The following is a 12,125-nucleotide window of genomic DNA, read 5'->3' as shown; positions in this document are numbered from 1 at the left end:
TTTATCTCCTCGCAAAAGCTTTATGATATGATTCCCTGCTGACCAATAGATTTTATTTTTTATGTTTGACTTAGCACTGATGGGGTTTTTTTTATTTGCCTGATTCATTCACACCAGAACCAGTAAAAAACAAAACTAAAAAGCACCTTCACAAGTGATAAAATCAGATACTGCCTTTCCAAAGATACAGTTAACAGTAATGTTGCAGCTTATGCCTGCAAGAGTTTGCAAGCATCTCTCATTTCTGTCTTTGTCTTAATAGGTATGCTATTAGATGTCATCTCTGAAGTCTCTTGGTTCAGAGTGCAGCATATTTTGCAAGATAAAAATCACTACAGATTGCTACAAGTCGGCCCAAAAGATCTTTAGATCTCCTCTCGAGTCTATGTCTGAACCAAAAATTATCTTAGTTTTCTGTTAGTGATCCAAAGCTGCCGAATTGTAAAAGTTCTTGATTGTGTCATGTCAATGATGATATGCTGATTTTGAGACACTTGCTGATTGTTTTAACGTTTATGGACAGGTTTTGGGGGTAACTAAGATAATTTCTGATTTACTAAGAAAGTTGTCTTATCTTAACAGTTCTAATAAAGAAACTAGGAGCAATCGAGCCTTTTGTGTGTGCTGAAACCACATTTCGTGACAATTGAGGTCAAGCAAACAATGAGAATTACCCCACCACGGTTTTCTAAGTTTTTTGAACACATCAAAAGACGACCTAAATGAGTTTGATGTAAATATAATACCCATACTTATCCTAATCTAGGCGATAAGATTCTAGCACAGTTGTCTTAAAATGCTGCAATTATTATCACTTGGTTCTAATTATTCACATGTTAATCTATACTTTTTCATGTGTCCAGAGATTAATGGTCAATTTGAGACGTTCATATTTCTAATTAATACGCTTTAGTAGTTTACAAAAATGTACAGACTGGAGATTGTTCTTGTTTCATTTATCATGATGGACCTGACTATTCTTCTTTCAGTAACTCTGAACAATAGCAGGCCAAGTGGTACACAACAATGTTTCCCCTTCTTTAATTAAAGCTATGGATTAAGATTTAGGGGCTATCACTTCCTTTTTGGTAAAAAAAAAATTATAAATATTGGAGTGCAGGTCTGCGTTAAGAAGCTTTTAAATAGTTCTTAAGGTGACTCCCCACCTCCTGCACCTTTCATCAGGATTATTTCTTCAATATGAAAATCCAGGTAGCATGAGGCAGATTAGGCAATGCTTAACATAGTAGCGTTGTGTTGGTAAGACACAGATCAATGGACTTATGTAGGTTAAGCTGCAAAAGTATATGCCGGAGTGCGGTGGAAGTACATTTCAAAGAAATTTAGGATGCAAACTTAGTAATGAGAGAGAACATTCCAAAGATCTGCATTTCTGGGATTAAGAGGGGATTTTAGGAGTTGTTTGATGAAGGTCTCAAGCAGGAATTGTTGTCCAGACAGGTGTTCAGGCCTAAGAGAGGAGAGGTGATAAGTTGGAAAAAGGCTTCAAATGATAAAAGAAAGGCTTAAAAAGTAGCAAGTATATCTGCTTTATACTGCTCCTTTGATATCTGAAACTTTCCCACTTTGAGCAACCCATTTGGTGTCTTTTTGTGCCTTGAGACTCATTTGATTTGGCTGAATGCTTGTGATAATCAGGCTGTTTGATAGAACAAAACAAAACCTATTTTCTTTTTTTCAGCAGATGACATTTTATATTTCATGATGCCAACCAGATTACAAAAAACACAAAAAAACAAGCCCACATCATTACCAAACCTTCACCATGCTAGACAGTAAACACGAGGTGTCATTTCCATTTCCAAATATCCAGTGAGTCAATGTTATAGACCACAGTACACAGAGTAAACTTTAGAGAACAGATAACAATTGTATTTGTTATTTAAGGATGGAATTGTTTATTTGTTTTTTCATTTGTATTCGGGGAGTGGCGGGTTGGTGGTTAAGGTAGAGCTTTGAATCCTAAGTTTCTGAGTTCTAGCCCCACTCCCACAGACTGCCACTCTAGGCACTGGGCAAAAGACCCTTAACCCCAAACTGCTCCCCGGGCGCCACACAATGGCAGCCCAATGCTCCCCAGGGAGATGGGTTAAATGCAGAGGAAAATTTCTCCAATGTGAGCTCAATAATGTTCAATTACTATATATATATATATATATATATATATATATAGCAGCTAGAGCTATATTATAAGAATTTAGCAGAACTGGAACATAATATTCCAATTCAAATTGATTGTGGATCATTCAAATAGGATCAGGCAGACATTTTGGTCTGGTTCTTCCAAACTGGTTCAAAAGCGTTTCAGCCGCAAAATAAACAGAACTGACTCTGTGTGTGGAAGATAAACATTTGTTTTACCTTCAAAAACCTAAATTACAGACCTGTTGCTGTTTACACACTGAAATAATGCATTAGTTTACCAGATACAATGGTTCTAAAAAAAAAAAAAAAAGCCCATCTGCAATCCACTTACCCATCACAAACAAGGTAACTAATAACGCTCAGTGTCTTGCGGGGCAAAGTCTCCAGTGAAGGTCAGATGGTTGGTAGGAGTGTGATGGATGTTACAAGCATCCAATTAAACCTCTCTAAGCGAGACATTCTCTAAGTAAAACGTTAAAGCACTTTTATTAGCCTTTTTTTAACAGTTTGGAAGTACAAACAGATAAGCAGTGGTTTTAACAAAATAGGGCCAACAAAAAAAAAAAAAAAAATCATAGTGTTGAAATAAAGACATTGTAAAATGAAGGTACCTTTTTTACAGAACTTCCTTCATGTAAACTACAAATGTTCCAGGTAATCCCCATAACAAATGGGACATACATAATACGATTTAATGCATCCAAATAACCCGCTTAACGGGGACTGGGTTGCTGCGCTGCGTTCTGGAGACGCATGTGCGGATTTTACGCACGGTGCCAGTTTGTTACACTTACATACCAGCGGCCAGATGAGGGAGACATACGGCTTCGGGACATGTCGAAGTATCCCGAATCATTGAGGGGAAAGGAAAAAAAAAGATTTAATTTGCCATTTTCTTTAGTCTGATTTAGTGGAGAGCTAAGCGCGCGCTTGGCTTTAACTGGTATTGAACTATTTTTAAAACCCGCGACGATTAAGAAGAATCGACACTTTGGATGGATGGATGGATGGATGGATGGAGGGGGGGTCTGCGTCCTACCGTGCGCCAGGCGTTTATGATAAAGCGAGAGAAAGCGTTCAGTCCGTCAGTCAGCAGTCAGTGATTCTGGTTAACATCACTCTCCACTGAAACTCCATCCGTCACGCCGCGTCTTCCTCCGCGCCTCACCAAACCGGACAGGTAAGGGAGACCTCCGCCCTGCTTCTTTAACATTTACTGGAGTTATATGTGAAAGTTTGTAAGGAAACAGATTCTAACAGAAACACATTTCATAGACACGGCTATGTTTCTTTTTTTCCTCTAGATGCTCAGTTGCAGGTCATGGGGAAGAGGTTGAGGGGTGTTCATTTAAAGTTATCCTTTAAATGAATGGAGAATATTTGGAAAAGGTGCTGAGAACAGCGAGGGTGCATAACTTTAGTGTTTATTTCCGGGCTGTTGGATTATTTATCATCGTTTATCATCATCTGTCATACCTTTGGTTAACCTTATTGCATGCAGTATCGCTGGCAGTTCATCAAAAATGTATACTGACTGAAAATTGTGCCAGTGTTTTTTTTGTTTTGTTTTTTTTTATGCAACATGGCTCACTTCTCAGGATGGCTCAAACTTGGGGTGACCAAAACACTTACGGTGCTTTGTCCTTTAATAAAATACAGAGGTTGTCAGTTTTATCCAATATATTTAACTGTTCCCTTTTGATTTCCATTATTAAGGGGGAAAGAGTGACCCTCCCCCAGGCTTAATTTAAATGTGAGCAGTTGGATAAAACACAATTTTAAGTCAGCTATCTGACTGTAGTTCTGATTTGCTGTTTTAGTAAATGTCTGTTTTATGATTTTATTGGAGCCTTCCAAACTTTAGTACAAGGTAAAAATTCCTTAGGCTGGGCAGACCTGAACTGAATGATTCTCCAAAATGCAAAGATTCCTCAAAAGACACGTTGGGAATCATAAAACTTGTTCTCTATCAACAAAACAGAAAAGCTGAGCCGTCATTTAAATAAAAATTTATTCACAGGAACCAACAGACTTGCAGGAAAATGTCCAGAGGTTGGTAGTCAAACCTTCTTATTTAAGGTAAACACTCTACCACTAAGCCGATCACTGCCCCATAAGAGTAGCACTTTTAATGGTAGTTTGGGATGGATTGACCAGGGCTCTGTTTAAGCAACAGCCACAGTGGCTATGACTGAGAATAAGAATGCAATGTGTACAGTCTACTTATGTGCATCGAAAAGGATTTCCCAAAAAAACAATAGCTCTTTAATTTCCATCACACTTAGAGATCAACTACTTTCTTTAAACACTCACCTGTACAGAATAGTACAGCTACTTTCAAAGCCACCCTCGCCCTTCTTCACCCCCACCACCTCTTCCTCCTGTTTCCAAATGCTCTCCTTTGAAACGATGATGCCCCATCTGTCATATGTGAGCAAAGAGAGACCATGCTCTGCTCTTCTCAATTACTGAATTCTCCTCATGCCAGCTCCGGTGGGACAGGAGGAGGAGCAGGTGGGTGGCAGTCAGTGCGATCAATCAACATGAAATATTCAGCTTTGAATATACACATCATTTACTGATGATGCTACTGCCGCTGCTGTCCTTGTCCTAGGAACCGCTCCCCACCAAAAAAAAGCTGAAATTCTTCAAATTGCTTTGTAGTTGTGACCAAACCTGACCCAAGGTTGTAAGAGATACAGCACTATTTAATTTAGGGCCATCCTAATTATTATTGATTCAATTGAATCAGAAGGTTTGCTGAATGATGTTGTTAAATCGATACCACAGCAAATAAAATGGCATTTTCTTGTGGATTTGTTACATTTGATGTTTATTATGAAATTAATACAGACAAAATATTTAAAAACCATTAAAAAAGTATGAAAATATGATTCTTAAATTTAAACAACTTTTTTTCTCATCAAATAATATTTTATGATTTAATTTCTGTTTAATTAGATAGGAATAGTAGCTTATCTTTTAAAGTGTTGCTTAATGATAGCTCTCTATAAATAAGCTCATTGAAATGTTTTTAATCTGAAATAGTGATAGTGGAGCATTACTGCCCCCTCCCCAAAAGGTAGTTGGAGCCCATAAGCAGTTGAAAAGTTTGATTGTGCTTCATGTCTGTTCTCACTGTCACACAATTTAATTAATGTCGGATAAACTGGCCATTTTATGTTCCAGTGAAATATTTTTTTTTATGAACTGAGTAATAACTCTTATGAGAAGTTCCCTAAAAGGATCTCCATCATAATTTGATGAGAAAGGAAGAGAGTTTTACAGGATGAAACAGTATTAAATGTAACGCAGCAGCTTGTTTGCTCATTATGCTGCTGTAAATTCACGCAGATTACACGACAAAGCTCTTGTTTGGCAACTTTCTTCCCAGATAGAAGCACTTGTTTGAACATGAGGCACATGATTGGAATATCTGTAATCCACGGTGAAATCAACAGGCCAGATGAACTTTTTGGCACCCTCTAACCACCACACTGCGCAGGATTTTCTCCCTGCAACAATGCTTAAGCTGTTTAGACTTTAGGCTTAAAAATCATTTGAAAAAAAAAAAAAAAAAAAAGAATTAAGAAGTTATTTGATCTCTCCCTTTCTCTCTCTCTTTCTCTCTCCAAGGTAAAAAAAAATCTCTCAACTTTGAAATCACATCTGAGAAAAGTGGCAAACTTTCCAATCATTCAAACTCTTTAGGAAACTTTTAATCTCCTAAGTGTATGCTTTGTGATAATAATATCTCCATGATGTTGCCTCATGAAATTTGCCTGAGTACCATGGCCCTAAGTATTTGAGCTATGAGGCAATACAGTGAAAAGCATAGCCCCCTCATATGAGAACACAACAGTGAATAATTAATAACCTTGCTCCCAATTCCAGGAAAACAATAGCATATTGTAGGAACGCTGCACTAATTTAACTAGAAGAGGGAAAAACAGGCTTTAAGTTTGGCTAAATATCTGATCTACTTCTTTTGTATCCTTGCACAAGTTTTTGATCCATTTATTCCTGCTTGCATATATGGAATGTGGTTCTGCATACGCCTAATGTTGTAGTGTAGTGTTGTTTGCCTGTGAGATTAATCAGAACCCATTAAATACCCCTCTCTCACCTGCTGGCAGTATGTGAGGTGGAAGTGCACATGCAGGAAGCTATTTTCCACAGGCCTCCTCTCTTGGCTGTCAGCTCCCATTAAGGGGGAAGGTGTCATATCTGTAACACAGCTGAGTGCAGATGGCAGAGTGGAGGGGATGGCTCTCCGATTTAAACAATGATTAATGAACAGAGATGGAAAACAAATTACATTGGACTATTGGAGGCCGGGAATTGTTTTTATGAAAATGTTAATTGTGTCTGCCAGGCTGATACCAGGCGTGGGGGAAGGGTGGAGCGAGGGCAAGGCAGCGAGAGAAACCAGGGGGCTACTGATAGGACGTCTACTACTCCCCTGGCTCAGATTATCGGCGTGTCTCAGCATGCTGCGTTTAATACCACACCTTGGCTTTAAGACCTCTAATGTGCCATAACTTTTAAGGTTTGGCTTTTTATGATGAACCCCATGAAGAATTGTCGCCCACCACTGCACCAATTAGCGTTATCTCTAATAATAAGTGGTTGTAAGTGACGAGAGAAGGCGCCCTGTTCTAGTTGTAATTATTGCAGGCGGGTGCAGCTGCACTACTTAGGGAGATGATGATAATTATTTTTCTTTTTTTTTTTCATTGCGGGTTGATTATTTAAGAGCATCATACACTCATCAGAGTAATCAGGAGAGAGTGATTAGTGAAAATCCACGAGGCTAACAGCTGCCACATTAAACACTTGCCTCTGTTGCCAACACACAGAGGCAGTCAGAGCCCTTTCTGCAGGACAGAGACGAGCGAAAGCACTTCACCTTCAACTCCTGGACCACATGTGTTTGTTAGAAAGTCAAGGCTCGGGAAAGGCAGAGAATTACAGTAAGCTTCCCATGAAAAGATGTGTTTTTGTGTCTGCTGCAAGGTCAGTCTTTAGAGCTTTAGGAGTGATCTGGAAGGGAGTGGAAGTTTGATATGGGATTTTTTTAAAAGCATGGGAAACAGATATGGTTACAGCGAAGAAACAGTGCTCTTTGTCTGCTGTTGTGTTAAGCTTACTGGACAGAGTGTGCTATAAACTTAACCAATGATGCTTAACGTATACATGGTGCTAATGACAATTTTTCTTTTGCTATTTTTTTTAGAAATACTTGTTTGTATAAAATCTAGTTATTTATATGAGGAGCGGCAGTAATAATACCATAATTCCAAGAGTGCAAAATCTACTAAATCGGTGTCATTATTTTGAAATAACAACAAAATGGTTCCGACTAGAGATTTTAATAGTCTTTAGGAATTAATGTTAGCGATTAGCTCAACTAATCTAACAAAAACAGCAGATCCCACATAGCTTCCCTGCAAAACGTACTGACCCGTACCTTTAGTGACATTTTCAAATCCAGAATATTTTATGACAAATTGCAGTTAACCTATAAAAAGGATAAAACAGAGCATCTATCTGTTCTTAGACCTCCTTTTGTCTTGTGAAAATTTTACTTTCTCTTGCTCTCTTGCAACTGTAATGAACCACATTAATGTGTCACCATGTGAGAAAATTCATCCTCTCCTTTTAGACCTATTGGTCAGGCCTTGCACGGTCAAACTTTTCTTATATATGTTCAGCAGAATATCAATATTGTTAAGTATGACTAGTGTACTTAAGGTGCGATTTGTGTGCTTTTGCTGTGTTTTTAATCTCTGTTGTTCTTTAGTTACTGGATTTCATTAAGGTTAAATCAAACAACCTCAGTCCTGCTCGAGAAAACAGAGAAGGCTTTTGGACGACTGGCAGCAGAAATGCAGGGAAGCAGTTTTTGAAGAGGACCACAGCAGATGGAAAATTTGATTTGATTTGTCAGTTCAAATAGCATAAAGAGCCAGGTGCAATGTGGTAAATGAGCGACCGAACATTTGATTCAGCTAATCACAAGTTATAAAATTAAGTCCCCTATTAAGAACCTATGTTGCAGTAGATTTGTATGACCCCTGCAGCATAACTAGACATGGCAAATCTGCAGGTTATGGCATTTAGTACTGGATTAGAAGCATAGAAATTAATCTCTGTTAGGGTTTTCTTCCTGCTTAACAGTGTTGGGCTGGACCTAAAGTTGGACACTTTTTTCTTTCTGCATCCGAGTTAGACTGGATGAAGAAGCTGCAGAATCCAAGTCAAAGCCTGTTGAAACTCGCTTTTGTTTACTAAAGCCAACGACTCATCATAAAACATGCTTTGTTTTGTGTATCCTGGCTTTTTTAGTGGTGTTAATCTAAAATCAGGTGACCCACATATATTATGTCTTGTTTTTTTTTGAAGAGCTTTTCAGGAACTTCTAATTTTTCAAAACCTACAAAACAAAATTGTGGAGAATCATTGCTGTCAATCCTGCAGTTGTTCAACGGGACAGGCATCTCTGGTTATTGACTTGAGAGTGAGTAAACCTTAAACAGCAGTTTGATAGAGGTTGTGATAAAACTGGGGGAAAATTGGAGACCTGCTCCAGCAACGCCATGTCCGGTGTTCACGCCGCTTCGCCTGCCACTGTGTACGGCCCGCTTAACTAAGGGCTAATTCTCTTAGCCCAGATGTTGCCTGAGCACAGTCCTGGGATCCCACTGGGTTGATGAGCTCAATCAGTGAAATGATGAAAAGATGATTTTGTCCCTGTAATTACAGTGTGTAAACTACTTAGCTAGGATTGCAAAGGAAGTCATTTTCTAATTATGCTGGTACCCCGTTGTCTAATGGTGGATGTTTTGTTGTTTTAGAGAGACAGAGAGTGTGTATATACATATATGTATATGTATATGTATTTGTGTGTGTGGTTGTGTGTGTGTGTGTGTGTGATATAGATAAAGAGAAAGAAATGGAGAAAGAGGTAACAAATTCATGAGGGGTCGGTGCTCTGTTGCGGAGGAAAAAAAAGACCATCACAAGGGCAAGATGGCTGCCAAATGAGAGTTCATTGAATTATCAGCCCAGTTAATGTGCCTTGGATTATGCTCTTTGTTTGTCAGTTTTTTCCTGTGGATGCCATAGCTTAATGAGCTACTGTAAGTGGCATTACCAGAGCCCTGCTGTGATTTTGTGATGACTCGTTTAATGACTTTTGTTTTTAGTGCCTTCAAGTGCTTTCACAACTCAAAAAGGATCAAGTTTCTCCTCCACTTCTTCCACGTTCTCAAATATTGGCTGATGTGAAGCACGGATGTAGAAACAAGATTATCCCCTCGCTGTTAGGAGTCCTGTTGAATTGAATGGTGTAGCAACAAGAGTTTGCATCTCTTTCATCAAGGGAGGTTGTACTTGTCGGGAAGGCAAACATATCAGACTGAAGAGGATCTGTGTGAGTTTACGTCGGAGGCGGCTTCCGTCACGCAGGGCCCAACCATCTGATCCAGCCTACACCATGTGGATAGACTTCTCTTATGCGAGGCATCCCCTATGCACCCCACACTGTTAATTCGCCCTGTCATACGCCAGAGCTTTGTTTGTGTCCAGAAAGAACAGGTGGTCTGTGCAAACATGAGCAACTGTTTACACATTAGTGATTTAAAATACATTCTATATGCATGCACCAGTGTGTGTGTGTGAGGGAGAACAATATTGTGCTAGAGAGAGAGTCATTGCACATGCTTCTTGAGTAAGTGGTGTGCCTTAATGTGTGTGACATCTCCTCAGTAAGATAGATTAATGCTTTGAATGCAAAGTTAATATATCTAACATAGAAATCAGACACTCTGATCTATAAAAATATGGCATTGAATTTGTTCTTTAGTTTGCCTGCAGCTGTTTCACACTCTCGCTGTTCCATAACTAGCATTTGTGAGTTTTTGTCACTTTAAGATTTAAATGGATACCTGAGGATTAGTCACTGGCCTGTAAAAAGTATCACTGTGTATTGAGGCTCACAAAGTTACATTTGGAAAAATTCTGAATAGTCCTTTTGTGAAGTGAAGGCCAGCATGGTTTAAATTTTTGGGTGGTTTAGTTTATAAGTAACTCACTGCTTAATGTATAGTTGAAGCCAAGCAGTTTTTCTCGCTGCTTGGGATTTGTTATTGTAGTGATGATGGCATCTGTTACTCTTCATGGTCTATATAGAGGTAAGAGCCTATTCTAAATTATTATTTGATCTAATCTACCTCTTGCAGGGAGACAGATGATAACTCAACAGTTGAAAATAATTCATGTTTAAGTTTAACAGCCAAAAGATAAAATAATGTAATTGTAGTTCAAATATCTGAAAAAAGATTTCCGTGTTTTTTTCCTGACATCTTAAGTTTTAAGCTTGATATCATTAGTTTTGAGCTTAAGAATGAGCAAGCTAGGCATTATTTCCAGATTTAGAGAAAAAAAAATCTCTTCATTGTGTAACCTGGGACAGATATAAAAGAAGCAAGGAAAATCTTTGTTTTGAAGGTTAAAATGTTAGAAGCAGGAATAGGGAGCAAATATCCAGATCTGAGCAAATTTAAAGGCCATATTGTTATCTCTGGATAGCTTAATCAAACAAATTACTGGCTATGCAGCCTCTGATGAATGTTACCTTTTTGTGATGATCTGGATCAAAATTAGTCCAATGAATGAATAATGGTGAACTGGCAGTGGGATCAAAGGGGCCAAAACTAATTAAAGTTCTGAAGAGGTTAATGCTGATCAGACAGGTATGGGAATGTACAGTACATCAGTTTGTTGGGCATGGACTGCATAGCTCCTTATCAGTTAGGATTCCCAAGCTCACCAAAATATAAGATTTGATTGTTGTGTTTAATCATGGTATGCATAGCAGTAGAATTATTTTTCTTTGGTTGGCATTTCAGAAGGGCTTTCTTTGTTAGAGGGTAATGTAGTGAGCAATGGCATTTGTCCCTCAAAATAAATCACAAACTATTAACAGCATCCATCCATCCATCCATCCATCCATCCATCCATCCATCCATCCATCCATCCATCCATCCATCCATCCATCCATCCATCCATCCATCCATCCATCCATCCATCCATCCATCCATCCATCCATCCAGAAACTACCCCTGATGTCCACTCAATATTGCAGAGTCACGTTAACCAACACAGTCCCTCAACATCCAGAGCCTTAAGGTAGTCAGGGCGTATCTCATCCACCTCCATGGCCTTTCCAAGGAGGTTTTTAACCACACCAGTTAACTCGGCCATCCCCAGAGATGGGAGAACCCGACCCGGAGCCCCTAGGCTCTGCTTCCTCAATGGAAGACATGGTGGGATTAAGGAGGTCATTGAAGTATTTTGCCCGACCCACAACGTCCCAAGTTGAGGTCAGCAGCACACCACCCACACTATAAATAGTGTTGGTACTGCACTACTTCCCCCTCCTGAGACACCAGATAGTAGAACGGAAACACTTCAAAGTCGCACAGAAGTCTTTCTCCATGGCCTCTTCCCATACCTGAGTTTTTGGCTCAGCGACCAACCGACCCGCCTGCCGCTTTGACTGCTGGTACATATCAGCTGCTTCCAGAAGCCTTATAGCACTCCTTTGTCAGCTTGACAGCCTCCCTCACCGCTGGTGTCCGCCAGTGTGTTCGGGGGTTGTCGCTGCAACATGCACCGACAACCTTTAGGCCAAAGCTCCGACTAGCCACCTCATCAATAGAGGCATGGAACATGGTCCACTCAGACTTCCTCGAAACGTGTTCAGAGCTCTTGTGGAGGTGGGAGTAAAAGCTCTCCCACCATTGGAGCCAGTTCACCCCCTGGTAGTGGTCGGTTGAGAACCCTGCAACTCTCTTAACCCAAGTGTCCAGGACTTGTGGCCGCAGGGCAGATAAAAAAACAGTATAGTCGATCTTTGAATTACGGCCTAGGTTGTCCTGGTGCCAAGAGCACAT

Source organism: Cyprinodon tularosa, unplaced genomic scaffold, assembly GCF_016077235.1.
Source record: "Cyprinodon tularosa strain WSP-4 unplaced genomic scaffold, ASM1607723v1 ctg56, whole genome shotgun sequence".
Taxonomy (NCBI): Eukaryota; Metazoa; Chordata; class Actinopteri; order Cyprinodontiformes; family Cyprinodontidae; genus Cyprinodon; species Cyprinodon tularosa.
The sequence above is the reverse complement of the archived record's forward strand: the minus strand, read 5'-3'. Positions refer to the sequence as shown.